Raw genomic sequence first — 12,866 nt, forward strand, 5'->3', positions numbered from 1 at the left:
CCATTTGCCTTGGTGCATCAGGTCACACTGAAGTCATCCATACAGAGAAAATTACACGCAGTAGATTGCGGTGAGGACACACAATTATGAAGCAAAATCTTACCTATTTCTGACTACTCCGGAACCTGCATGCTGTCATACCTTTATAATCTGACAAAACGCTCACCCTCCTAAAGCTTGCTTTTGACTGTAAAGTGATGGTAAGAATAGGACCTGATCATCACTTCACAAATCCAATGGTGGCCTCCTTAACCCGACTCTGAAAAATGATTGGGGGGATCTTCTACTGCATAAACTCCCCTAAAGATATTTCCCTGTTACTGCATCACAAAAGGCAAAAAATGAAAATGAAAAATGAACACTCTAAAAGGGACGATTCTCTCTCTTTTTTATTGTCTCTTGTTCATGCAACCTATTCCAATGCCAGAACTGGCTTTAGCTCTGGTGGCACCTGATGCAGCAATCCTTCTTGTTGGCCCATCCCCCAGTGACATCCTTCTCCACTGATTTCCTCACTATAACCATCCAACATTGCCCTTCATCTCTTCATAGCCCTATCGGAATAGCACTATTCTTACCAGTGTAGTGTCAAAGCACTTTACATCACACATAAACTGTGAAAAGACAGTGAATCCTTCATGTGTGAATCAGTCAGTATGAAATGTTACAGAGAGGGTTTCAAGGAGTAGGAATCTCATGCCATCTATAAAAGTAGGCAGTACATTTTAAGAGTGATTGGTCTTAAGAAACAAACTAGGGATTTAAAACATACTGTTGTGGTTGGTTATACTAATGAGACTGTATTTCTATCAAAACCAACACTGCCAATAACCTACCAACTTAAACAACAAGCATTTGCAATACAATAGGTCTCACATTTGTTAGAGTTAGAGCTATTGGCATTGTATATGACAATGTCTTTTACCTATGTATTTTGGTTTGGAGTGTACTGGATGTATGCCAGGTGCCACAGCAATCCTCCCAGGCCTGTCGTTGCAGGAGAGAGGACACAACAAAACTGCCATCTTGGAAGTATTTTTGCCTCATTCTTACAGACTGGCTGTGATACCTTAGAGATGCAACCCTTTCTAGTGTTTACCTAAACTTTTATAGCACCAAAAAAGGCACAAAAAGGCACCTTTGTGGCATTTAACCCAGGGAATGAGGAGGCTAAAAGAGTTAGGAGCAAAGAAAAGGGGGAAGCTATATATTTCTGTGTGTTAAACATTTAAAGGAATTATTCCTCTACATTGGCACTACCAGCCTAACGTTTAAAAACATTGACTGTATACTAACAGAATAACAGATGAGGCAGCTTAACTGCAAATGAATTATAGCGATTTTATTAAGAATGGCACCTGCTTACCAGTGCTATGAAATGGCAGATCCTGTATTACCAAGCGCTATATTAAAAAATAAAACAAGTTATTCCCAGACTTCCCCAACACGCACCAGACAAAGAACCCTATGGGAGAGGAGGTGGTGTAAGGAACACGGTTTGAGTCTCAGCGCCGGCTCAACATCCTGTGATTCTGGGCAAATCACTTAAACTCCCTTCGCTACCAAAAATGAGTGTGTTCTTGTGTAACGTAACTGGTGCTCATATAAAGTGCTGTAATACCTTTGTGTCAGGTTTGCGCTAACTGAACTCTATTTAAAGAGGTCCAATTTACATCCAAAGGATTGATGTTTGTTTGCTATCAAGCTTGAGGCCATGAAGTGCTTGGGTCTGGAGTCATGACTCCTTTTCCACCATTTTGGAGACAACACCTTTTGCCATCTTCTTGCCTAGAGATAACCTATGTGCTTGGTTGGTGACCCTTCGGAGATTATCAAGAGCACGTGCTATCTCCCAGTGTTAAGCTCTACTCAGATCAGTTGGTTAATGCACCCACTGCAGTGGCCCTCACAAATCGAGAACATCACAGATTACAATCCAGACATAGCTTTTTTACCTCTTCATCTCCGCAAGGTCAACGCAAATGAATTCTAGCAATTTTGTAAAGAATGGCGCCTGTTTTGCAACTCTGTGAAATGGAGGAACCTGTATTTCCAAGCGCTATAGAAAAAAAGGAGGTATTCCCAGACTGCCCCAACATGCACCAGACAAAGAACCCTAGGGGACAGGATGTGGTGTAAAGGCCAGAGCTGCCGACTTTGGAGCTGGGGAACACGGTTCGAGACTGGGCACCAGCTCCACATACTGTGATTCTGAGCAAATCGCTTAATCTCCCGTTGATACCATAAATGAATGTGTTAATGTAACTGGTGCTCATGTAAAGCACAGCAACACCTTCCTATCGAGTTAGCACTATATAAAATTGCTAAATAAATAAATAAAGCGCTCCAATACCTTTGTGTCAAGTTTGTGCTACATAAAACTGCAAAAACAAAAAAGAATTGAAAAATCCTCAACTGACATTGCAAAGAAACAGCAAGATGCCCAAAACCAAGGAAGACGAAGAAACAACATACCACCATGAGGAAGCGGTGAGGCAAAAGAAAAAATAGTGTGCCACACTAAGGTAGCTTCCAGATTGTGCAATAATCCATATAACAGGGTCAGTCTCTGAGGCGGTAACAAAACAGCCTCAAGGCGGGACAAACGTAAAGCATTTACCAATTATATCAAGGGATTTTTGAAAGGTAGGCCAAGGAATGAATGAAAGTGATGGGACTGAGATGGGTGTGGTTAAAGCCCACAAAATGGATTGCAACATGTCAAAAAGAGCAGTCCCCTGCAGGGCCTTGAGACAGTGTGGCCTTGTAGCAAGATGACCCTAAGAGGCACTTTTGCCCACGCTCTGTCCCCAAACACCCTCCTCCAAAACAAGAAAAAAAATGTTGAGGCTGATGCCAATGTCTTGGGGTGTTGCTGTACCCCTTAATTCGGCAGGTAAAAGCCTCAGAAAAGAAAAGCTGGAAACCCACTGTTTACAGTGGTTTCTAGCTTGTTTTCCCTGCCACTGTGTGATATTGGCTCCTCCCCAGGTGATCGTGTGAAGAGAGCCAATATCAACACAATGACGCTGTGTGAGTTGGCGGGTCTGTGAAAGACTGGGGAAAAACATAACGTTCTACTTTGCATGCAGCTCTTTGATGACGGTTCAAAGGTCACTGTGCTATATTACTGAGGATTATAATTTATGAACAGCAAGTAACAAAAGGATCTCTGTTTAAAAAACAAAACCCATTTAGCTATCCACCTAAATACACCACTGTGATCTGCATGGTACACATTCTTTGCAGGAGGCACATTAACCCTCTGTGCTACAGTCAAAAATACCACTAGACAAAAGTCTGATCTCTCTCCAGCAGGAGCATAACATTTAAAAACCAGATCTATCTTGACATTTTTTATTTTTGCCTGAATCCTGCTGGAACACAAAGAATCTCTGCTGCATCAGATGCTTTTAAACCCCTGAACTTCACACCAGGGGGCCAGATTACGTAGGGACAGGTTTGCGATTACCAAATAGGGAATTTATGAGAATCGTTATTTGGTAATCACAAACACCCATGTACGAAAGTGTACATTCTGCAATTACAAGTGGGTCGCAATTCAACTTACCTCATTAATATTCATGAAGTATGTCTCGCTTTGCGACCCATTGGGAATCGCACAAATCACAGGGATGGTGGCCTGCTGTGATCAGTAGACCACCATGTCCGAATTTGCTTTTCAATAAAGCATTTTTTTTAAATGCAGCCCACATTCCTTAAATGAAACAAAAGATGTGTTTCGAAAAGAAAAATGTAAAGTTTTCTTTTCATTTTTTGAGAGTAGGTAGTGATCCATGGGACCATTTCCTCCTCTTACAAAGTGTTTTACAGACATTCACAAAAGGGAAGGGGTCCCTGCGAAACCTTCCTATTTGCAAATGGTTTATCACCTACTTGAAGTAGGTAGTAAAATGCAAATGATTTGCAACTGCATTCCAATTGCAAAACCTTCATACATACCACTGCGTTTCGGTATTAGAAGGGATGTCATAAACACACCCCTTCCTAATACCTACTTGCAAACCCAATTTATGATTTGGTATTAGGTTACCAAATCGTGAATTAGGTGTTTGTACAGTGAAAATTGAAATTTTATATTCGCAAAAGGCCCAATTCTGCAAATCGGGCCTTTTGCAAACCATAAAAGCATTATACATCTGACCCTAGGTGCTAACTGCCCTAAAATACGGCCCTGTCTGATTCCCAGCTGTTGGTCACCCAAATTGACGTGCACCTTTTAAAATTTTAAATGCACATTCCAGAATCATGTACAAATTTGGTGTTTATTGTCTGAATTTCTTACAGTGCTGCTGATAACTGGCAGCTGCTTCAAAGCTCATGTTGGCAGGACAATACTTTCATACGTGAAACTCATACATCTGAGTTTCTGAACGAGTCCAGTCCATATACGTGGATACACACACCATTACAATTGTAGCTAAAATCACTGGCATGCAGAGACAGCATATGTTACGATGATGCTCAAACACTGGGCTCTGAATGCGGTGCCACACCCTGACAAAGGCGTGAAGGGATGAGTTATAGTTAGGTCACTGAGGAGTCGCCCCAGCTCCAGCAGCAGAGAGACCGACAGAGAGACCCATTGCTATGGTGTGCTAGTGCCAATTTCATTTGGTCGTGCACTTTGAGCTCAGGGCCCTGCCCGTGCTCTCACATACTCCCTGCTCCTGGTCCCAGTAATCTTAATAAAATAAACACATGATTACCGGCAGCAGAACCAATTATGCTGAAAGGTAACCCACAACGTAATTATTTGGGGGGTATTTCACCCCTACACCCCCTTGAAGCTATGCGCATGCTTGCCCCATGCTACCACTGAGCGAAGTGCTGAAGGGATACTTGGCCCAATGGCTCAGTACCCAAAGTATTATGGCCCTCGAACATCAGGAGTAAAGCCCTCAACCACCACTGTTAGGCCCAGTAGCTCCTGCTTGCCCAGTGGGTCTCTGAAAGGGGTTCTGACAAAATCCCTTTGAGATTTACAGGTGGATTGTAATAATATAACTGTCCTTGTTGATTCTATACATTGGTTGGGAGATATTACTTAGCAAAGATCCTTCTAGGGAATGTAAATTAACTTCAAGTATAGGGAGGAAAGATAGACAACCCAAAAAGTGTATTTGCTTCAAAGTTATAGAGTTTAAGCTTTACGGTCAAATACATGTGGAACTTTCAATGCTCCAGAATGAATACATGAGATTCTAAGATGGAGACATCAGTGGAATACATTATGAAACTCAATCCCCATGTCCTGGAGCTGTGGTTCTTGTACTTCATAAGATAAGAATGGTTCCTTGCTTGAGGGTGTTTGCCTTAGAAGAAACAACTAATCTTATACATTGTTGTGCTATTTTTGAAGGCATAAAGCCATTTGAAAAGTTAGTAGGACCCTGTGACATAGGACCAAGATGTAATATAGGTCCTTCAAAGGGGTGTAGAATTGCCAGATCTGAATTATAACATTTACGTAAAGACTCAATTAGTGAGTATTATTGGTGCGATGCTTTCCACATTGTTGTGTGGTGTGATATGCATCTTACTTGGTGTGTCATTTGTCCCACATCATAGCAACCAGAACCAGGAGACAACTCATGAAATCTCACAGCTAATTTACTTATCCTTTGTGAATTTGTGGAATATTGTTTACAGTTTATTGAATGATTTTAAGACAAACATGAGGCTCTGGGGAGGTAGATAAGAAAAAAAAATCCAGTGGAATGAGGAATTCCAAAATCCTTATATGAGTTATTTTTGGAAATGATTAGCAGAATGTCTTGTGTTGCCAGCGTTAACATGGAAGATAGAGCTAAATATACCATGGATTCTGCTAACACATATTTAAGGTGACTTAGTCACAGATAATCAACTGTATGGACAATATTGTACCATGTGCTCCAGGAGGGGGCTCAAGGAAATAGCAGGGAATTACATTGTGGCAAAGAGGAACGTCTTGACACGCTGCTGTGTCATTCAAACTTTCTGATTTTACCTTTTGGGTATTCTGATCACAGAACAGTTTACAGGCCTTTGAATCATATTCAAGTGCAGAAGCGATGAAAGGGTAACACCTTAGAATTGTGGTAGGGCTCTTGGTGTGAGTGAAGTTATATTTATTGTGCTTTGTCGCTATGACCCTGCTAATGTAGTTGCATATTGCTTTTACAAATTGTCTTGTAATAAGGGTTGAAGAGCTACAGATGGACAAGAAGAAGTTTGGATTGTGCCCCGAATGAGAGTGATAACAAAGAAATAATGAAAAATTATAATGTTTTGATGACAGTGAAAAGCTTTGTAATTGAAGAGTGGCTCTTTCGATCAAGTTTGAGGCCTCACCTGTGGGAGTGGGGCCATTTTTCTCTGATGTGTTGGGGTCTGTCCTACTAAGGCTCTGCAAATTGGGTCAAGTACACCCCTTGATTCTCATTGCTAGGGATGGCGAGCAGTCACAGGATTCTCAGGGCGGTAGTATGAGCATGCTTCAAACTCAGAACTCAGTAATTATTTGCCCAACCCAGTGCTTGTCTTTGTTAAAAGAAAGTACTTCAATACACACAGAAAACTCAAACTACACCCTAGGGTCCTGATTCACAAAGGCAAATTTGCACTTTTGTCTAAATTTACAATTGTTTGCTATTCACAGATGTATTTTACTAGTAGTATCCTTAACACTGTACAGTCTCTGCACATAAAAATATAGGAATGTGGTATCATTTATGTGCGGAGACTCTACAGATGTAAAGATGCTACTAGTAAAATACCTTTGTGAGTAGTGAGCAATCGTAAACTTACACAAAAGTGTAAGTTTAGCTTTGTGAATCAGGTCCAATAGGTCATAGATAGGGATTCTTCTTTGGTGCAGTGCAACTGTTCCCTGGGATTTTTCAATTTCCTTCTCCCATCACATTCACTATTCTCTTGTATTTGAGTTCTTTCTTGGAGACGTCAGACACAGGCATAGTGTTACCCTCTCCAAAGAGTTAGTACTCTCAGCTACTCTTTTTAATCAAAAATGTCCTTATCTCTACACTTTGGAATTTTGTTTGCTCTTCAGCTACAGTAGGGACCTGCAGCATTGGCCTGGCTCACTCCCTCTTCTGGAAGCAGATTAACTGGCTGTGAGTGATACAGCATTTAGGTCAAATCTGTGGATGGCAACAGCAGAGGCCACCAACTGGAGTATGACAGGTGTTCAGGCTCTGGCGTTATCACAGGTTTTCCTCTAGTTGCAAGCCTGCTTCTGAGCTTCGGGTGAGTTGGGATGGCCGGGTTCTGGGTTAAGAGTAGGCCTTGGCAAAATCTAAATTACACTGGTATAGTTCCTGTGATTTCAGGTATTTGTGTTACCCCTCTTATGAAACATTCCCCAAATTGCACAATTAAGCTAATTTGCATAATGTGCCATTCACAATAAAAATTTACAGTTAAATGACTCAGATTTAACCAAAAACACGCATGAAAAACAGAGCTTGAGCAGTTTTCTTCATGGTGCTGTTTAAATGCATCCTTGCACCACAAAATGATGAGAGGATGAATATTGCGCTAAAATATAGCACACAATGACAGATTTGTATCTTGCATTATTACGCATAATTTCACACATCCAAGTCAAGGATCATCTGGCTGCCTTAAGGCAATGGTTTTCTGACAGCATGACTCAGCCTGGGTTCACTTTGATGGTAAACTACAGGTCATACCAGACCAGTTCATTCAGCCACAGTTCAATGATATTGCAGAGGCGCAGGACACTCAGGCTCACCTTCACGATGTCACAGTGGCATAGTCTGCTCCATCTCAACTTCAATCTGTCATAGCAGCATAGGCCACTTGGCACAACTTGATGACCTCGCAGTTACACATCCTTCTGGCATGACTGCGGTGCCGGTCCCTTATAAGGAGAGGCTGTGATCAGGTCCCTGTAGGATGCAGTTCCCTCCCCTTCATCTACCTGGAGGATAGACCCTCAAGCTCTGGGCTCAACCTCTTCTGGCTCAACCTGGACAATCCCACCTCCTGCAGAGTTAACATGCTTGTTCCCTCTTTCAACATATATTTTAGCCTCCGCGCCTTTCAGGCCAAGGAGGGAGATTCTTCTTTCCCTTCGAAGTCCAGGTGATGTCCCCTCACCTCCGTAAAGCTAACTGACAGGTAAACACCATTTCTAGTGGCAAGGCAGTCCTCTGAGTTCTCTGAGCAGCACTCCCTTCTTTGGTCAGAATGAACTTTGAACTGGAACAACAAATAGTACTTCTAAAATCAGATTGGGTCAGTTCTTTTATCTGACCTCTCCAGGCTGTTCTCCAAGCACAGCCTTTGGGTAGAGTGATGCTCCTCACAGCAGGGTAGTCTCCAGCATGGAGTACCCAACACAGTGGCACAAAGAGTTGTGACCTTCCTACAATTGGCTATGAACAGCCAAACTGAACAGAGATCAGGAAATTGACAAAATACAAGCCTCACCTAAAGTTCCCTTCACACACTGAACCAAAGAGAATGCAGTCACATACTTGACCTCCACCATCTACCAAATTGCAGTGCTCCCAAAGACTAATAAGGAGCCTCTCTCAGCAAAAGGATCTAATCAAGTTTCTGAAGGGAAGGGAACCCCATCTCCTGTGCTCTATTCCAGTCTCTAGGTTGCCTTCTACCAGGTTCAGGAACACAGCAATGACCTTCCACTCTCTGGAATAAAATTCTCATCTCTATCTTGTACACATCAACATGTCTGGGTCTTCCAAAATGAAACCTGCAGGCTTCGATTACTCTAGTTCACTCATAAACACAGAGTGTGACCTACAAAGGGCACACATACATGCATAGCAAACACCTTTTGATGTTGATGTTAGTGCTAGTATATATGTAAAGGCACAGAAGGAGAATGTTACTTGAATAGGCCAGAAGGCCTCCATGCAAATGATGCATATAAAAAGACTTAATCAGACTAGAAATCCACAAAATGTGGTATGCTTCCATCATCGATGTACATGCTAAAAGAATGTCACACTATCAGTCAAATGAGGACACACTTAGTTTGCTGCTCCACATCACAGGACAAGTCCAGTGCCTAAATCATATCAAGGGACAGCCTAGGACAACACGTACCTTAATTAATATGAGCATGGTGCCAATATCAAAAACACAGATAACAAATACTTGCAGTCAGGCACTCAGGGCAGTGGAACATGGCTGTGCATACTGCACCGGACACTCCCATCCCAACATGGCCAAAAGGGAAGTGTTTGAGGTGTGAGAAAGTTAATGAAGCAAATCTAAATAGTTATGAGGGAATGGGTGGTATCATTGGTGCACAAGAGTCTTGTGGAGTATATACACACTCACAGGAGTACAAGGCATACCATTTGGAGGCTGGTAATGTATTGACCAGTTGAATAATGTGTATCCTATGCACTATAAAGCCGAGATAAGGTCCATGAAGAAAGCCAGTCTTGTTGACAGTTTGAATATCACCTACATATTGCAAGAAATTACGACAACAGTGTCTTGTTTTGATCATTGTTTTGAGAGAGTGAATTATGAAAGTATTATTTCTGATTGATCTTGGTAAACAACTGGTTTTTGGTAGGGAGATGTATGAGGTAACATCCAAGGTGGAGACTAAGGTGGTCATTACAATTTGGGAATTACGACCGTGGCGGAAACCGCCAACAAAGACAGCCACTTTAACACTCCGACCGCCACGGCGGTACAAACAAACAGCTCGGTGGTCACCGCCAACAGACAGGCGGAGGACAAAGTACCACCCACACTATTATGACAGGCCAATCCGCCACCTTTTCCGGGGCGGATTCACCGCGGATAAAAACACGGCGGAAACAGGCATTTACACACTCCACGAGGAAGGAGGGCACCATTGAGCCGGAACTCCATATTCTTCCTGCGCTAGTCTTCCTGCTCCTGTACCAGGAGCACCAACGCCGGTGGCGAAGCCCACGGTGAGTACTGCACCTACGACATAGGGGAGGGGAGAGGCAAAAACAGGGACACTCACACGCAACACCCCAACCCCCACTCCCACCCTCACCCACTACAACACACACACCAATGCATATCGAAACATTACAGTAACCCCCCCAACCCCCCCAGAAGAATGCAAAGACAAAAGGAAATGAGTGTAACCATTGTAATATATCATAATTCAGTAAGCAAATATATATATATACACTATTAACAAAATATACACCACGATTAGTAGTCCAGGTATTGCACCATTCATAGTCCGTGGACCACTGGACCCAAAATGCATGGGCGAGGCCCACACAAGATACCCGAACATGACGGAGAGAACACTGCTGGGGCATCAGATAGAAATACAACAGGCACCTCAGGGGGAGGGGAAGGGGGGGCACCTCAGCCGGATGAATGCATGACGCCAGATCCATGAGGGGGCTCCATGCCCATTGATGTATCCTTTGGAGTGCAAAGCCACAGTCTCTGAAGTCCCTACAGTGGGTGGTTTGCCCACTGCTGCATCCTGGGGAGTGCAAAGCCACAGTCTCACAAGTCCCTACAGTGGGTGGTTTGCCCACTGCTGCATCCTGGGGAGTGCAAAGCCACAGTCTCACAAGTCTCTACAGTGGGTGGATTGCCCACTGTACCATCCTGGGGAGTGCAAAGCCACAGTCTCACAAGTCTCTACAGTGGGTGGTTTGCCCACTGCTACATCCTGGGGAGTGCAAAGCCACAGTCTCACAAGTCTCTACAGTGGGTGGTTTGCCCACTGCTGCATCCTGGGGAGTGCAAAGCCACAGTCTCACAAGTCTCTACAGTGGGTGGTTTGTCCACTGCTGCAACCTGGGGAGTGCAAAGCCACAGTCTCACAAGTCTCTACAGTGGGTGGTTTGCCCACTGCTGCATCCTGGGAAGTGCAAAGCCACAGTCTCTCAAGTGGATAACAGTCTCCACTGGTTCTGGAGGGGGACTGGTGTCCAGAGTGCTTCATCCTGTGCAGGACAGAGGTAGTGGATGCATGTCTCCACTGGTTCTGGAGGGGAACTGGTGGCCAGAGTGCTTCATCCTGTGCAGGACAGAGGTAGTGAATGCTTGTCTCCACTGGTTCTGGAGGGGGACTGGTGCCCAGAGTGCTTCATCCTGTGCAGGACAGAGGTAGTGGATGCATGTCTCCACTGGTTCTGGAGGGGGACTGGTGCCCAGAGTGCTTCATCCTCAGCAGGACAGAGGTAGTGGATGCATGTCTCCACTGGTTCTGGAGGGGGACTGGTGCCCAGAGTGCTTCATCCTGTGCAGCACAGAGGTAGTGGATGCATGTCTCCACTGGTTCTGGAGGGGGACTGGTGCCCAGAGTGCTTCATCCTGTGCAGGACAGAGGTAGTGGATGCATGTCTCCACTGGTTCTGGAGGGGGACTGGTGCCCATAGTGCATCACTCACCCCGTGACGGTCCCAGTTGCGTCACTGCCCCTGCCGCTCATGGGCTAGCGGTGCTTGAGTTGGCGGTCCTTGCCCTGTTTGGCGGTGCTTGCCCTGTTCAGCGGTGCTTGCCCTGTTCAGCGGTCCTTGCCCTGTTCAGCGGTGCTTGAGTTGGCGGTCCTTGCCCTGTTCCGCGGTGCTTGCCCTGTTCAGCAGTGCTTGCCCTGTTCAGCGGTGCTTGGCTTGGCGGTCCTTGCCCTGTTCAGCGGTGCTTGCCCTGTTCAGCGTGCTTGACTTTACGGTCCTTGCCCTGTTCAGCGGTGCTTGACTTGGCGGTCCTTGCCCTGTTCAGCGGTGCTTGACTTGGCGGTCCTTGCCCTGTTCGGCGGTGCTTGCCCTGTTCAGCGGTGCTTGCCCTGTTCAGCGGTGCTTGACTTGCCGGTCCTTAATTGCCCAGCTGGGCTGGGGCTGGCGCTCCTTCCTTGGTCAGATGGGCTGTGGCTGGCGGGGCCCTCCTGGGCAGCTGGGCTGTGGCTGGCGGGGCCCTCCTGGGCAGCTGGGCTGTGGCTGGCGGGGTCCCCCTGGGCAGCTGGGCTGTGGCTGGCGGGGCCCTCCTGGGTAGCTGGGCTGTGGCTGGCGGGGTCCTCCTGGACAGCGACAATGGGACTGGCGGTGGCCTCCTGGGCAGCGACGATGGGGCTGACGGGGCCCTCCTGGGCAGTGACGATGGGGCTGGCGGTGGCCTCCTGGTCAGCGGGGATGATGGCGGTCTTCTCCGCCGTGCTGCTCCTCTCAGACTTTGCAGGTTTCTTCTGCCCCTTCCCCACCTTGGGAGGAGTCACAGCTGAGTCCAAACTCCCCCCGGGACCCCTGTGAGTGGCTTGGGTGGCTGGTGTCTTCCCCCTCTCCTGCCGGGCACTGGCCAACTTCTGGTGCTTCACCGGGGGGGGACTGGCTGTGCTGTGGCTCCGTGACACACTGGCTGGCCTGGTGGCCGTGCACTCCACATACCTGTGACAGCAGACACCACTGGTCCCGGAGATTTTGTGGCTGAGGGGCTAGTACGGGACCTATGAGTTGGACGAGGGGGGGTGGGAAATAGGTTAAGGGTGGACAGGAAAAGTTGTTTGGAGACACTGGGACAGGTAGCTGGACGGGGTTTGGGAGTGGAGGAAGAGGTGGTGGTTGTAGGAGGTTTAAGTTTTGTGGCTTTGGGTGCAGGTGCATGCGCTGGAGGCTGTTGTGAGGTGGATGTATGTTGGGTGGGTGTGTGCCTGCGTTTGTGTATCTTGGGAGGGGGCGTCACAGACACACTGGGAGAGGACACAGGGGACGTGTGAATGGTAGTGGGGGTGGTGAGTGCACGTGAGCGGGGTGTGGTGGTGGGTGTGCTGGTGCGGGACGTAGTGGCTGTAGTGGTAGTGCATGCAGGTGTGAGTGTAGACGAGACTAGGAGGG

This window comes from Pleurodeles waltl, chromosome 7 (assembly GCF_031143425.1).
Source record: "Pleurodeles waltl isolate 20211129_DDA chromosome 7, aPleWal1.hap1.20221129, whole genome shotgun sequence".
Classification (NCBI taxonomy): Eukaryota; Metazoa; Chordata; class Amphibia; order Caudata; family Salamandridae; genus Pleurodeles; species Pleurodeles waltl.